The sequence below is a fragment of the Panthera onca genome, chromosome D1, assembly GCF_046562875.1.
Source record: "Panthera onca isolate mPanOnc1 chromosome D1, mPanOnc1 haplotype 2, whole genome shotgun sequence".
NCBI classification, from domain to species: domain Eukaryota; kingdom Metazoa; phylum Chordata; class Mammalia; order Carnivora; family Felidae; genus Panthera; species Panthera onca.
In genome coordinates, this window is record NC_138348.1 from 108520048 (window position 1) to 108534321 (window position 14274).

Consider the following 14274-nt stretch of genomic DNA (forward strand, 5'->3'; position numbering starts at 1 on the left):
GTGCGAGAAGGACATGGCACACACAAGTACCAGTAGAAGTACAGAACTGTGGATTACTGTGGTGCTTGCAGTGAATTTAACCAAATCACTGTGGTTCTCATGTCAAGCAGGGAGTGGTAAGCAAGAAATTGGGCAAATGAAGCCTTTTGCAGCCACATACTACATTCAATCATGGTCCTACTGTATCCATCACCTAAACATCTCTCCAATTTGGACATGTGCATCTATTACCACCACCAAAGTCAAAACCACCATCATCTCTTACTTTATTTACTGTAACAAAACTCACATGCATGGACTGCTTACCATGTGCCAGGCACTGTACACATACTGACTCGTGTTAGTTTAGGTCTTCCCAGAAGCAGAGGGTATTACACATGCAAGAGATTTATGGAAGGAACTATATGCAAGGGAAAATGTGAAGTGTGCTACAGGAAGCTGGGCAAGTGATAAGCCCACAATGCCAGTCTGATCCCTGTAGGGAAGGGTGGAAAGGAAGGTTGGGTAGGAAGAGCCTTAGACTGTCTTGCAGTTCTAAGAAAGTTTGGGAGTTCTGAGGCAGAAGTCACCCATCAGAGGAGTCTGTGCCACCCTGAAGTAGGACTACCCTAGTATCCCTGTACTCAAAGTAGTGCTAGGTACATTTTAGAATGGCTAAAATGTGGCATGAGTCTCATAAGGCAAGAGGGAATGGTGTGGTTAAGAAGGCAGGGTTGGGTCACTCCCAAGTAATCTTACCCAAGAAAGAGCTAAACTTGTGACTGATTTAGCACATCTTCCCCAGCTCGCTTTTCTCAACCTCCAGGTATTCCTAACTTTTGTCACATCAGCCCTCTTTTCTCAACCTCCGGGTGCTCCTAAGTATGTCAACAATACGCTCATTCTTATTCAAACACAACACTACTCCTCATCACCCAGAAGACCCTGTCAACTCTCCAGGTCAATTTTAACACACAGTTTGAAAAACATGTAATGTACCTGAGGAATGGATTATGATAATACCCTTAAAGCTCTCTATGTTCCTCGCCCAGATCCTACTCTCTTCTATCCTCCCCAGAAGTAACCAAGCCTGAATTTACTGTTTTTTGTGTTTTATGACAGACTATGAGTATTCCTGACCTTCATGGAAATTGTATCAATAATCTTTTGGAATCATTTTGTACTCAACATTGCTTCTGCTATTTACCCATACAGACAATATGCAGTTTTAGTTCGTGCAGTTTATCTGTTGTATCAAATGGCACATCAGTATAAAAGGGAAGGAGTAATGGCCAGCAATAAATGTATGAAATTAAATCCGAATGGTTAAGAATACATTCTCTTGGAATATAAAACCAAAGTGCTCTTAAAAATGTTTGGGAGCTCAAAAACCACAAAATACCTAGGAATAAATCTAACCAAAGAGGTGAAAAATTTATACACTGAAGACTATAGAAAGCTTATGAAAGAAATTGAAGAAGACACCAAAAAATGGAAAAAGATTCCATGCTCCTGGACAGGAAGAACAAATATTGTTAAAATGTCGATACTACCCAAAGCAATCTACAAATTCAATGCAATCCCTATCAAAATAACACCAGTATTCTTCACAGAATTAGAACAATCTTAAAATTTGTATGGAACCAGAAAAGACCCCGAATAGCCAAAGCAATCTTGAAAAAGAAAACCAAAGCAGGAGGCATCACAATCCCGGACTTCAAGCTATACTACAAAGCTGTAATCATCAAGACAGTATGGTACTGGCACAAAAACAGACACGAAGATCAATGGAACAGAATAGAGAACCCACAAATGGACCCACACACGTATGGCCAATTTATCTTTGACAAAGCAGGAACGAATATCCAATGGACTAAAGACAGTCTCTTCAGCAAGTGGTGCTGGGAACACTGGACAGCGACATGCAGAAGAATGAACCTGGACCACTTTCTTACAACATACACAAAAATAAACTCAAAATGGATGAAAGACCTCAACGTAAGACAGGATGTCATCAAAATCCTCAAGGAGAAAGCAAGTAAAAACCTCTCTTATCTTGGCTGCAGCACCTTGTTACTCAACACATTTCCGGAGGCAAGGGAAACAAAAGCAAAAATGAACTACTGGGACCTCATCAAAATAAAAAGCTTCTGCACAGCGAAGGAAACAATCAGCAAAACTAACAGGCAACCGACAGAATGGGAGAAGATATTTGCAAACAACGTACCAGATAAAGTGTTAGTATCCAAAATCTATAAAGAACTTATCAGACTCAAAACCCAAAAAACAAATAATCCAGTGAAGAAATGGGCAAAAGACGTGAACAGACACTTCTCCCAGGAAGACATACAGATGGCCAACCGACACATGAAAACATGCTCCACATCACTCATCATCAGGGAAATACAAATCAAAACCACAATGAGATACCACCTGACACTTGTCAGAATGGCTAACATTAACAACTCAGGCAACAACAGATGTTGGCAAGGATGCGGAGAAAGAGGATCTCTTTTGGACTGCTGGTGGGAATGCAAGCTGGTAGAGCCACTCTGGAAAACAATATGGAGGTTCCTCAAAAAACTAAAAATAGAACTACCCTACGACCCAGCAATTGCACTACTAGGCATTTATCCAAGGGATACGGGTGTGCTGTTTCGAAGGGACACATGCACCCCCATGCACTATCGACAATAGCCAAAGTATGGAAAGAGCCCAAATGTCCATCGATGGATGAATAGATAAAGAAAATGTGGTATATATGCACAATGGAGTAGTACTTGGCAATCAAAAAGAAGGAAATCTTGCCATTTGCAACTATGTGGATGGAACTGGAGGGTATTATGCTAAGTAAAATTAGTCAGACAAAGACAAGTATCATAGGACTTCACTCATATGAGGACTTTAAGAGAAAACAGATGAACATAAAGGAAGGGAAACAAAAATAATATAAAAACAGGGAGGGGGACAAAACATAAGACTCATAAATATGGAGAACAAACAGAGGGTTACTGGTGGGGGTACGCACTAAATGGGTAAGGGGCATTAAGGAATCTACTCCTGAAATCATTGTTGCACTATATGCTAACTAATTTGGATGTAAATTAAAAAAAAATTAAATTAAAAAAAAATGTTTGGGTGCCTGGGTGGCTCAAACTGGATGGCTAATTTGGATGTAAATTAAAAAAAAATTAAATTAAAAAAAAATGTTTGGGTGCTGGTTGAACATCTGCCTCTAGCTTTTGGCTCACATCACGATCCAAGGGTCGTGGGGTAGGGTCCTGCGTTGGGCTCCCCACTGACCATGGAACCTTTTGAGATTCTCTCTGTCCCTCTCCCCCACCTGTGCTCTTTCTAAAATAAAAATAAATAAATAAATAAATGAAAAGAGACATGTTGTAAGGGAAGTCTTAACTACTTAATTATATTATGAAAATCAGGGAGTCGGGGGAGTAGGAGAGGGACAAAGTAAAGGTTTTTCAAAGCTTTCAAGGGGACAGGGAGAAGGGACAGGAGAAGCATCAAGCGGTAAGAAGTATTCCAAATGCTTCAACCTCCTTGGGTACAAAGAAAGTAAAACAGAAAGAATGTGACCCTGGTGTGACAAACAGGTATTTTGCTTTTAATTAATAGTAACACTATATGCTTCTGATTGAGAGCCGGAAACAGAAATATAACCACTAATGGAAATGAATTTTCAGATTAACAAAAAGAAGGAAAACAAAAAATGAAGCAGTAAGAATAATAATTAGTGATAAAGTTAGAGAAGCAATAAAACAAGAATATCAGCTATAACATTACACATGAACTCAATAAGTTATCCCACTGGAAGACAGTAGGCCCTTCAAAAAGACAAATATTGTGTGATTCCACTTATATGGGGTACCTAGCATAGGCAAACTAGGAGAAAAATGGGCTCCGTAGAGACAAAGAACATGAAGTTTTAAAAATGGGTAATAATGTTGATGTTTGTACAACAGTGAACGTGCTCAATGCCACTCAACTGGTTAAAGCGGTATGGTTTTATATAATGTAATGTTTATGTAATTTCCAAAAAAAAAAAAAAAGGTACTAGGAAACACAAATAAAATAAAGCAGGGTGGCAACACTAGTATCATCCACAGAGGAATTTAAGGTTAAAATAACTACAGAGAGGACACATTATATAATAATGATAAAAAGCATTATTTATCAAGATATACCCAATTCTTTGGACCAAAAAACAAAACAAAACAAATTTATCTAAATATAAAACAAAAATAGAGGGGCACCTGGGTGGCTCAGTCGGTTGGGTGTCCGACTTCAGCTCAGGTCATCGTCTCAGAATTTATGGGTTTGAGCCCCACGTCGGGCTCTGTGCTGACAGCTCGGAGCCTGGAGCCTGCTTCTGATTCTGTGTCTCCCTCTGTCTCTGCCCCTCCCCCACTAAGGCTCGGTCTCTCTCTCAAGAATAGACACTAAAAAAAAATTTTCTTTAAACACAAAAATAATTACAAATTTAAGAACTTGATACAAATACAATGCAATACGTTAAAGCATCCTTACCTCTACCAGTTAGGAGGCATTCAGCTGAACCATTAAATTCAATTATGAGTGGCTCAGACTATTATGTTATTTTTCTTAAATAACTAGAAGTCTAGAGATGGGCAGCTACTGGGGTTCATTCAGAGACTGAGAAGAGGCTCCTTCTCCTTCTACTCAGACACATTAGCGTGGCAGCCTCTTACTTCTGTGAAAAGGACTGTGCCAGGCACGTTAGTTTAATTCATCTGAAAAGCAAAAACTTTCTCAGAAGCCCTCCTGTAGACCTATTTGCTGGAACTGTGTCACATGGTGACCCAAACAGCAAGGGAAGTTGAAGAAGTGACTATTACAATATGCAGCCAAGTGGACAGTACATGGCACAGAATGGGGGTGCCTCAGCTAATCAGCAGTGTCTATCACAAAATCTCTTAACATCTGAAAATCTAGACAAAAGAAAATTAAGGACATAGAGGAATGTAAAAATACAATCAATAAATATGACTTATTAGAGATTCTTATTACAACTATCAAAATGATACTTTCTTTGGGGCACCTGGTTGGCTTAGTCAGTGGAGCAGGTGACTCTTAATTTGCGGTCGTGAGTTCAAGCCCCACACTGGCTATACAGATTACTTAAAAATAAGATCTTAAAAAAATACTATTTTCTATGAGCATATACACGCATATAAAATTTGTAAATATATTTATACTTATTAAAAAAATTTTTTTAACTATTTATTTTTGAGAGACAGACAGAGCATGAGTGGGGGAGGGGCAGGGCTAGAGGGAGACACAGAATCTGAAGCAGGCTCCTGGCTCTGAGCTGTCAGCACAGAGCCCGACGTGGGGCTTGAACCCAAGAACCGCGTGAGATCAAGACCCGAGCTGAAGTTGGACGCTAACCAACTGAGCCACCCAGGTGCCCCTATAAAGATATTTTTACAGGCTATTTTCCTGATCATAATATATAAGTAAGTAAATGATAAAAAAAAAAAAAAACAACTCCATTGTCAGAAGGTAAGTCCTTACATAATATGTGGATTAAAGAACAAAAAAAACTTACTAACTAAAGAATCTACTAACTTACTAAGAGAGCAATAAAAACGCAAACATTTCAAACTGCAAAGCCTGTGGTAATAATAAAAGCAGCATTAAAAAAAGTATAACCCTGGATGCTTTCATTTTATTTTTTTTTTAAATTTTTTTTTAACATTTATTTATTTTTGAGACAGAGAGAGACAGAGCATGAACGGGGGAGGGGCAGAGAGAGAGGGAGACACAGAATCGGAAGCAGGCTCCAGGCTCTGGGCCATCAGCCCAGAGCCTGACGTGGGGCTCGAACTCACGGACCGCAAGATCGTGACCTGAGCCGAAGTCAGACGCTCAACCGACTGAGCCACCCAGGCGCCCCTCATTTTAAATATAAAAAGATAAAAGAACTAAGAATTTATCTGAAAAGAAACTAGAAAAAAACCCAAAATAATTCAAAGTAACCAGAAAGAAGATACTAATCAAGATACAAATTATGGATGTGATAAGGAGAATAAATTGAATATTCTTCTTCCCAAAGAACTAATTTTTGCCTTTTCCTTTTTACTACCACACAATTATTTTGTATTTCATTAATTTTGGCTTTTGTCTTCCCTTCCTTATACTTCCTTTAGTTTTACCATGCTAGGGTTTTTTCCTCATTAAAAAAAAATTTTTTTTTTAGTTTATTTATTCTGAGAGAGACAGAGACAGTGTGATCCGGGGAGGGGCAGAGAGAGAATTCCAAGCAGGCTCTGCACTGCCAGCACAAAGACCAATGTGGGCCTTGAACCCACAAAACTGTGAGATTATGACCTGAGTCAAAACAGAGTGTTGGATGCTCAACCGAGCCACCCAAGCACCCCTTTTCCTCATTTCTTGAAATGAGCAGTTAGATTACTGACTCCCAACCTCTTTTTTTCTAACACATGCATGAAGGCTATAAACTCCTTAATACAGAAGTTGTTTTGATATGATACATCTTATCAAAACAATTTTTAAAATGTGGTTATGTGAAAAGACAAAATGGATCAACTCCTCAAGACCAGATAAAAGTGGGGCACCTGGGTGGCTTAGTTGGTTAAGCATCTCCCTTTGGCTCAGGTCATGATCTCAAGGTTCATGGGTTCGAGCCCCACATTGGGCTCTGGACTGACAGCCTGGAGCCTGCTTCAGATTCTGTCTCCCTCTATCCCTGCCTCTCCCCTGCTCGCACTCTGCCTCTCTCTCAAAAATAAATAAAATATTTTTTAAAAAAGACCAGATTAAAGAAAAATGCATAGGATTAGGGATGAAATACATGGTATATCCACACATACAATATAAATACGCTATTAATAATGCCATTTCCAATTTCAAAACCTAGAGGAAACAAAAATGAAATATGAGAATAGACTCTTTGTCTTACTCCCAATTAAAAAAAAAATGTTTATTTATTTTGACAAAGCACGAGGAGAGGCAGAGAAAGAGACAGAGGGAAAGAGAGAATCTCAAGCAGGCCCACGCTCAGTGCAGAGCCCGACTCGGCTCGATCTCACGACCACAAGATTGCAACCTGAGCCAGTTATCGAGTCAAATGCTTAACCGATTGAGCCATCCAGGCACCCTTTATTCCCAATTTTAAGTAGAATGTTTCCAACATATCACTATTGGGATGATGCCTGCTGCTGGAATACTTGACGAATTTATTTTTCCCATTTTTTGGAAACATTTCTTTCTTTATGCCCTCATCTATGGAGATGATCAACTTCTCATGTGACTTTAACTTTTTCTATTTGGTTTTAAGTTCAACTGTCATTTTATCTTCCTCCTTTTATTGATTTCTCTCCTTATCTTGTAAGTTTCTGAATCAAGATATTTTAAATGACCCTAAACGGTCATGTGCGGATACCCAACTCAGTTCGGAATGCTGTTTGTGTTCTTCGGCTTCACAGTCAGTTTCTGTGGAACAATTTTTATCAGCTAAAATGTTTTGGTTTCCACTCTCTTGTGGTTTTGGATGGATGGTGTCTGTCATTTTCTATTTATATTCATCTTTTGGTCAGGATTCCTAGTTTAGGAGCACCTCCTCTTTAGTTTACGAAAGCTCAATTTCTTAATGGCCGACGCTGGGAACAGAAGAAAGGGTACGTATTTCGTATCTGCTGGATCCTTAAATCCTCTAATTACTTACCCGTCTGGAAACATTTTTATCTTGCCTTAATCTTGATTACACACTTGACTAGATAGAGAATACCAGGTTTAGAATAATATCCCTTCAAATATTTAAAGAAAATGTTTCATCAGACTCCTACACCCAATTTGACCAATGAGAAGTACTGGGGATAGCCTGCTTTGAGACTTAACTGTACTTCATCACTCCAAGAAAAGTAGGACTATTTTGTTCATCCTTGGAATTCTGAAATTCCTTAAGGATGTGTCTTGGCATGTTTTTTTTAGCACTTTCAATATTAAAACTCGTGGCGGGGGGCAGGGGGCACCTGGGTGGCTCAGTCAGTTGAGCGTCTGACTTCGGCTCAGGTCACGATCTCTCAGCTCATGGGCTGGAGCCCAGTGTTGGGCTCTGTGCTGACAGCTCAGAGCCTGGAGCCTGTCTCAGAATCTGCGTCTCCCTTTCTCTGCCCCTCCCCTGCTCAGGCTCTGTCTCTAAAATAAATGAACATTAAAAAAAAAAAAAAAAAAGTTACATCTTTATTAAAAAAAAAAGACTCGTGGGGATGGGTGGGAAGGGACAAGAATATTCAATTTTCTTCTTATGTTTTTGGACTATACCCTCTCCTCTACTATTTCTATTCTCTCCTGGCATGACTTTACCCAATTCTAGATCAACCTTCTTCCTTTCTTTCTTTTTAATGTTTATTTATTTAGAGAGAGCACAAATGCAAATGCAGGAAGGACAGAGTGAGAGAGAAAGAGAAATAATCTCAAGCAGGCTCTGCACTGTCAGCACAGAGCCTGAGGTGGGGCTCTAACTCAGAGACTGCAATATCATGACTTGAGCTGAAGTCAGACACTTAACTGACTGAGCCACCCAGGTGCCCCCATATTTCTTAATTTCCATTTTATTTTCCATACTTTGTTTTTGCTCTACATTCGGGGAGAGCTCTGCTTTTATTTTTCAAATCACTGATTTGGTCTTTTATTTTTTAGCTCTTTATTTTTTATTTCAGAGGTCTCTTCTTTATCTTGACTTTCATTTTCAGTGGCATCTCTTTCATTTTCTTCCTCTTTGATATAAACTGGAGTTTTTTTTAAGAGTTCTTTTCCGAACCTTGCATCATCTATGTCCTCTAAGATGGCCCTTGATGATTCCCCATCTCCTGGTATTCATGGCCGTGTAAGTTCCCTCCTACAATGTACAAGCATTTGCATGATTAACAGCACATATGTAACGGTTTGTCACTTCCCAAATTATGTTATAATCACCATGAATTCCACCTTGGGAGGACCCTCTTTCACTCTGGGGAAAATACGCTGCCACACTGTAAACTGCCCTACGGAGGGGCCCACATGGTGAGGAACTGAACACCTGCCAACAACCATGTAGGTAAACCCGAAAGCTCACTCAGCCCTAGCTGAGTCTAGGCCTACATCTTCTGCTGAGCTCCACTGCAACCCTGAGAGAGACTCTGAGTTTCGCCACCCAATTAAGCTGCTATCAGCTTCCTGACCCTCAGAAACTGTGACAGAGTGTTTTTTACTTCCAGATGCTAAAGTTTAGAGGAACTTGTTATGCAGCAAGAGACAAATGATAAACAGAGATACAACAAAGAGAGGCAGAAAACTATTGTAATCATTCAGATGAGGAGAGGGGGAAGAAGCTGGGATGGAAAGAAGTTTCATTCAAGAGATATTTAATAAAAATCTATGAAACCCAGTAATCAACTGAATATGAGGGAATTAAAAAACAGAAAGCTGATGGTAGCTTCTACATGTTCGGTTTGAAACTATGAATAACACATTTTTATCATTCTAAATTTGGAGTATTTACAGAACTTAAGAGACCAGACACATAGAGGAAAAAACAGACCATTTGAGTCTGGAAGTTCATGTCACGAGAATAATCTAGATTGCTTTTGCAGATATGAGAACTCAGTTAAAGGAATAAAAAGAAATGAAACTCTGGAGGAAACCAAAATTTAAGAGGTGCACAACAAAAAGTCAGCTTACATGACAGAGATGAGGCAGACAAGAGAGGAGAAAGTGGCGTCAAAAACCAACTTGGGCGGGGGGGGGGCACCTGGGTGGCTCAGCCAGGTGAGCATCTGACTCTTGGTTTCGTCTCAGCTCATGATCTCATGGTTCATGGGTTCAAGCCCCACGTCAGGCTCTACGCTGACAGTGTGGAACCTACTTGGGATTCTCCCTCCCTCTCTCTCTGCCCCTCCCCTGCTTGTGTGTGGCCCCCCTCTCAGATTCAAATCAAAATAAACTTTAAAAACAAAAATAGAAACCAACTTACGAACAATAAAAATACATTTTAAAATAACTTATAATAAAGATAAATCTTCTTTAAAATGAAGCATCCCAAGCTCAAAGTAATTTATTATTTAATTCTGGCATCGACTTCACAAACCAGAGTCAAACCAAGTATGTATATAGAACAGCAGCAGTTATTAACCAAGGGAGGTACCGTCCTCACAGAGGCTCATGGGGAAAAATCTGAGAGCTTTTCTTTGGTTTCATTAATGAGAAGTAGGGAGGAAAGTACACAGGGAGTGTCCACTACTAGAGGTGATGAAGGTGAAGGCCACAGGTGATAAACATCCTGCAATATGCAGCACAATCTTGTTTAACCACTTAAAATGCCAACAGTGCTCTTACTGAGAAACAAGGATATATGAGAAAAAATGGAATAGCCAATGTACTTTAAAAATAATACAATATTTTAGTGCCTCAAATTTAGAAAGATATAAGCAGTCTAATTATTAACTCGTGATCAAACAGGCTAAAATCTGAAAGGTTTTAATTAATGTAGGTCTTGCAATTTTGGTGATGGCATGTAAGATATACATACAAGAAGTCTTTAACCTAAAAGGACTACATATCGAGCTGCCTTAGATACCTCAAGGAGATCAAGGAATTTTACAGAAATGACGTGATGAGACCACTAACTAGGGCACGTACAAAGGTGTTGACGATTTCTGCTTAGAAACAGACTTGAAGCAGGGACACCATCACACTACGCTCCCTCTCCTGGTCAGGAGTGCACAGGAAACAAGCATTATTCTACATGATAAATGATATTATCAACACAAATTGGCAAAAACAAAACAAAACCAAAAAAACCCCACCACATTCAACATATTATTCATAAAATAGTTTAATCAAATAATTTAAGAAAAATATATAATATACATGAATGCTACGAATTTTTTAAAGGGCTTAGCTATTTCTTACTGAACTCTAATTTTTCAAAAGGCAGAATCATGCGTGTAAGTTAATTAATATTATGCAACAAGTTCTACATTATTTAGGGAAATTAAATTTTTCTTATGTGATAAAGAGAAAAAGAGCACAACAGCTTAATGTGTTTGGGTTACTCAGTCACACACCTACAACTCACTAGTAGAGTATTTCACTAGACCATACACAAAAAGATTATAGCAAGTCTGAGACAGTTATCCTTAGGAAGATAGGCTTGCAAGGCTGGTGCTTGGCTACTATCTGGGAACTTGAATTTTGCAAAGGTTCTCACCGTTTCCCTATAAGAATGGCTCATGGTGCCTTAATGTTTCAGTAAACAATCTGATTTATGATGAACACTTGCTTTTCAACTAGGAGTCCGGAATTTTAGGTCATGTCAGGCAGAGGCTATTGTGACCAGTAAAAACCCTGGACACTGAGTCTTTAATGAGCTTTCCTAGTAGACATAATTTCACATGTGCTGTCACGATTAGTTGTTGGAGAAGTGTCTCCTGTGTAACTGCAATGGGAGAGGATGCTTGGAAACTTGTACCTGGTTTCCCCTGGACTTGCCACCCCACCTTTGTTGCATTTTGCTTTGTATCCTTTACCGTAATAAATCAGAGCCATGAAGATGACTATATGCTGAGTCCTAGGAGTACTCCAAGCAATCAATGAACCTCGAGGTGGTCTTGAAACTGATACAACTGGTGTCAGAAGTGGAATTCACTAGCACCGCTGTGACTCACTGAAACACGGTGACAGCACTGTCTGGTAAAAGGAAGAAGTGATGGGATGATGAAGTTTTGTCGTTTGGGGGGCTATGAAATCATCCATGGTATGAAACAGCAGCTGAGCTGCTATCTGTTTGAAGAGAAAAGAGTTACCTCGGAAATTTGAAAATGAAAGGTCTAACCCCAGCAGAGTTGGCTAGCTCAATCCCCTGGCTGCTTTTGGCCATGCCGATAAAGTAAGAGGAGAAACGGCACAGTCTGGGTGACACCTGTGATTTCTGTTCTTGCCTCCAATTGGAAAGAGAAAAGGCCCAGAGTTTTGGGTGAACCAAAAATGTCAAATGTTGATTTTGGTTTCCCCCACAGCCATGAGGAAAGAGTTAAATGAGATGCCAGGGTTGGAGAAAGCTTTATATAAACCATGGGAGAAAACGTTGGGGGTGGGGTGCTTGCAGGGAGAAGAAACTACTCCAGCTGTTTCTTCAGCCCAACAGCTATTGCTGAAGCAAAATCCTTCCAGGCCCCTTGCACTCCTGTCAGGAACTCCCAGCAACTGTAAATGCTAAAGTTACTGCTAGGGGTTTGAACAGGAGGTCAGGGGAGGAGGTTTAAAAAATGGCTTTGTATTTTGTAGCTATTATATCTGGATGTATGGCCAAAAAAGATGCAAAATGCTATATGCTTGTACTTTTGTAACTGCGGAGGGGTTGTATCTATCAGGAAAGTTTGGCCCTAAAAATTAGCGGACACAATTTTCTTGCCTTGAGTTGCTGGGGAGGTGACTGGCGTTTAAAGTGTTTGAATATTGGCAACAGAATAAAAGTCTCCGTAACAGGTGATATTTACTATTATTTTTACCTATTAGTATGTTGAGAAGACAACATGAAAACAAAGGAAATCTTCAGACAGAAATACTTTTGGAGTTTTAAAAAGCAGTTTTTAGTGGCCACTGAGCTCTGGCGAAATCAGATGTCTGACCCTCAGAGGCTAATGATTTTCCAGCCTGATGTGCATATTTCTGAGCGGGTCAATTTGGACTCCAAGACTGGTAAGATAAAAAAGGCTCAGAAAAGTCTTGCTTGTCACTTGGACTTGGAACATGACTGTGTGCCTGCAGCATCTTGGCTTCCTGCTGCAGAAGAAAACTTGCTCTCTTTTTTAGAGTCCTGAATTCACAGATCTTAACTGCCTGGTCTCCGAGCTGAAACTGGATACTGTCTGTTTCTGACTGTTTCAACCTCAGCATAAGCTGTACTGAACTAAAGAGCCAACGTATACTCAGCGAGCAGGGGTCTGCCATGAGGACCGCTGCAGATACCAGACCCCCTCTGCAGAACCATAGACTGAAAGCATCACGGATTCTGGCTGGACCACCTGAATCACTTGCAGATGCCTACAGAAAAGGGCTTATTCTCTGATGGAGCCGTCTGAAGTCAAGCTTCTGGCTGACGCTTTACATGTGATACAGAGACTAACTGCACTCCTAACTTGTGGTCACCACCAAGAGCTGCAAGAGTCATCTCACTGTGATTGACTGGTGTTCAGTTTTCTGGATTTGTTGCAGTTTTCAACAACTGATGAATAATAACCTGATTCTATTTCACTCACCTCACCTCAGTAAGGCACCTTGGTTGCTAAAGGCCGCTGTCTCCAGAAAGGAAGTGATCTTTTCTAGGCTGCTCACTAGATAAATGATTGGGACAAAAGGCATGGGAGGTGACATAAACTTTAAAACTTTCTGAAAATTTGGAATTTCATCCAGACCAACACCTAAAAATGATACATCTTTCTAGTTAAGGTGTGTAAAAATTGTTTTTCTGTAAAAATGCTTTTGCTCCTCTTGCAAATCCACCTGACTGGGGGGGGGGGGGGCAGTTTTCATTACTGAGTGAGACACAGTGATTTTACAAGAGAGAAAAAACCAAACCCAGCACCTGAGAAGGCTCACGGGAAGAGGAAGACATTACTGATTTTTTATTTTCCTAAGTATTCTAAAATTCCTGACATTAGCCTTCCACACTGCTGTGAGTACCCTGAGGTCAAACTTCACCACACTCAGAGACAGGAGGGAGCAGCCCAACTCCTACACGCTCCACAAAGAGCACATCTAAACATCATCCACTAGTGAGGCAAATCAGTTGGTGTCATGAATAAACAAAACTATCTGGAACTAATGTCCTTTAGGCACCTCATCTGAAGACAAGGCCTGAAGTGAATTAACAGAAATGGATTGAGAACTCTACAGCCAAAGGTCCTCCGGGACGAGGGAAACTGGGGGCTGGTGATCACATCCGACCTGACTAATGTATGTCTTGCCTGGAGTCCCTTAACAATTGCAAACTCCTTGTATCTGGGTTGCCGCACAGGTCCTCTGAGACTGCACTTCTTTGGGGATGTACTGTAATGATCATAACGCTGCTAAGACTCTGGACAGTTCTCAGGTGTGCTTCCACGTATAGGCCAGGGGTGTGCTGGGCCTGAATTGATGGCTCAGGCCACATTAAAAAAAAAAAAAAAAAAAAAAAGGTTCATTATTGAAACTGAAGGAGAAAACCACCTAGTTTCCTAAAATAAACTTCACGGTTGATGGGATTTATTGTCA

The 14274-nt window shown here is 40.1% G+C and overlaps 1 protein-coding gene across 2 annotated transcripts in view; it reads right to left on the reverse strand.

Annotated features, from left to right (window-relative positions):
- The window catches only part of CUL5 (cullin 5), a 96522-nt gene that overhangs the window by 60394 nt on the left and 21854 nt on the right, over positions 1 to 14274 (reverse strand). The gene's annotated exons all lie outside the window — the stretch shown is intronic.